This window comes from Myotis lucifugus, unplaced genomic scaffold (genome assembly GCF_000147115.1).
Source record: "Myotis lucifugus unplaced genomic scaffold, Myoluc2.0 scaffold_636, whole genome shotgun sequence".
NCBI lineage: Eukaryota > Metazoa > Chordata > Mammalia > Chiroptera > Vespertilionidae > Myotis > Myotis lucifugus.
The window spans coordinates 297,467-300,027 of NW_005871684.1; the positions used below are offsets into that span (position 1 = coordinate 297,467).

At 55.6% G+C, this 2,561-nt stretch overlaps 1 protein-coding gene across 9 annotated transcripts in view; it reads left to right on the forward strand.

Moving 5' to 3' along the window:
* Positions 1–2,561, forward strand: part of ZNF596 (zinc finger protein 596) — a 21,160-nt gene that overhangs the window by 743 nt on the left and 17,856 nt on the right. For 8 of the 9 annotated variants that reach the window (XM_023746232.1, XM_023746229.1, XM_023746223.1 and 5 more), the window contains exon 1: positions 98–138. The exons of the other annotated variant lie outside the window; for it this stretch is intronic. The gene's annotated coding sequence lies outside the window, so the exon portion shown is untranslated. Of the gene's footprint in view, positions 1–97; positions 139–2,561 lie in introns of those variants that run through there. 9 annotated transcript variants of the gene reach the window in all.

Genomic DNA, 2,561 nt, shown 5'->3' on the forward strand with positions numbered 1-2,561 from the left:
CACGCCCCCGCCGGCCGCGCCCACCCTCGCCAGCAACGTCCCCTCCAGCCCGCCTCTTCCGTACCGAGGCCCCGCCCCCTTGCGTCACATCCGGTGGGCGAGGAGTGGTGCGGTTTCCAGAGCGGAAGTCCCTGTGCGGTGAGTGAGGTCCGTCGTGGGAGGTTTACATCCGTCCTCCACCACCGGGACCGGGCTCCTTGTGTGTGTCACCGGCCCCCGCACGCACCCGTCCCTTCCGCGAGGAGCCCAGCCGCCCCCAGAGGCCCGGGGCTCAGCGCCTGGAGCCATTTCCGGTTCCGGTCTCGGGCTGGGAGACCGCCTGCCCGCGCGGTGTCCGTTCCCCCGGGGACGTTGTTTCTTGCCCCCAGAGGCCCGGGGCTCAGCGCTCGGGCGCCGCCTGGAGCCATTTCCGGTTCCGGTCTCGGGCTGGGAGACCGCTTGCCCGCGCGGTGTCCGTTCCCCCGGGGACGTTGTTTCTTGCCCTTCTGCCCCCTCGCCCCTCCGGCCGCCCCTGGACGCCGCGCCGGCCCGGCCCTGGAGCTGCGGCGCCCCAGGCCCCCTTCGCGGCCGCCGCCTCCCGGCCCCTGTCCCCGGGCTGGGACGGGGGACGCTGCCCTGGGCCTCCTGTGCTGTGCCCGCCGGCGAGCCTGCGGGGTGCGGGAAGGGCGGAGGCCGCTGTGTTCCGCGCTGTACGTGTCGCGGGGGGTCGGGTGGGGGTCGGGGAGAAGAGGGCGCCTCCGAGGCCCCGGGGCGGGGAGGTGAGGGCTCCCAGAGGGAAGCCCTGGCGGCGGCTCCGGAGGTTGCGGTGCTGTCGGTGCGTCCAGGGGTCTCGGATCAGTGTCCGTTCAGGGCATAGCCCCAGCTGCGTCCAGGAAGCAGCCGAGCCGTATTTCCTTCTCCCTCTCCCGTCCTCGCTCTAAAAAGTTAATTGTGAGCCGGGCAGCGTGGCCCAGTGGCTGTGTCACCACGAGCCGGGAGGTCACGGGTCGCCTCTGGGTCGGATTCTGGGTCAGAGCACGTGCCAGTGCCAGGGATGCGGGCTCCATCCCCAGTCGGGGGCGCGGAGGAGGCAGTCGATCTGTGATGCTCTCTCATCATGGATGTTTCTCCCTCCCGCTCTTCCCTTCTTCTCTGTAATCAATAAAGGTATTTTTTAAAATTTCAATTTTAAAAAGCATATCCTGCCCTAACCGGTTTGGCTCAGTGGTCCCAGGTTCAATTCCTGTCAAGGGCCCGTACCTTGGTTGCAGGCACATCCCCAGTAGGTGGTGTGCAGGAGGCAGCTGATTGATGTTTCTAACTCTCTATTCCTCTCCCTTCCTCTCTAAAAAATCAAAATAGATTTTAAAAAAATAAAAATAAATAAAAAGCATATCCTCAGGTGAAGAATTAGTAAATAAAAAAGGAAAAAATTCTATTTATAGTAACATCAATGCAGAAATTGATTATTTGTTCTGGGAATTTTTAATATTTCAAAGCTGGTAGAGTTTTTAGTTTTGGGGACATTACCTAAATGTGAATTGAAGAGACCCTTCGACTCTGTACGGGCTACTTCTTGCTTGGTAGTAAAAATGCACATTCTAAACCGTAAAAATGCTTCCCTTGAATATCGTTATTCAGCGCAAGTGCTTATATTTGTGTAGAATCAGACCGATGCCTACAGCCTGAACCTGTGTTGGCAGATTACCAATCCTCTTACAGATAAAGAGCTGAATACATCCTCTTTCTGCACATGCTCTACAGTGCTGCCCAGAACAGCCAGAATCCACAAAGTAGTGTTATGGGTTCACTCAGCGAGATAGACCACCGACTCAGAATTTAAATTTAAGAGCCTTTATTAAGCTGGCCAGCTGACCACAGTCACAGCACCCTGCCGAAGCAAAGGCTGAACTGCAGCCCAGACTGCAAAAGTTACAGCGTTTTTATCTGCAAAACCCACAAAGTTACAAAGCCTTGTTTACACAATTAGTTCCCGACACAGTATAGCATTATCACCTTCCTATCTATGTTTTCCTGGAACAGAGAGCACAGCATATTGAGGAGAGACCATGAGGCCATATCTCAAGGCCTGACCTGATGTCAGTACCTTCCTATCTATGTGTTCCAGGAACAGACAGCACAGCGCGCCCCGTCTGGCCAAAGTGCCAGATATGCAGCCCAGTACAGTAGGGACGAGGCATGCAGGTGAACTTCGAAGCTTTTAGAGGTGATACAGAGTAAATGAGACTGTTTGTTTCCTTAATTTCATCTACTTGACTTATGCAATAAGAGGGAAAATACTTTCTGACAGAAGTATTCTTGACGTACTTACTGGGTTTGTTCTCTGCATGAATCGTGTTTGTTCTTTAGATTACAGCACTGATGTGGTCATCAGCCCAGTTGAAAGGGAGCCCACCGCCAGAAGGCGCATCTTCCAGAGAGGAAAGGGCCCTGAGCTGGGGTGCCGGGCAGCGTCCCTTGGCGAAGGTTGGGCTTCATAGATGTCCTGTCTGTTGGGTCTGGTGAGTACTAGCGATAATTTCACAAGAAGGGACAGGACTCGTTATTTATGGATGAATTTT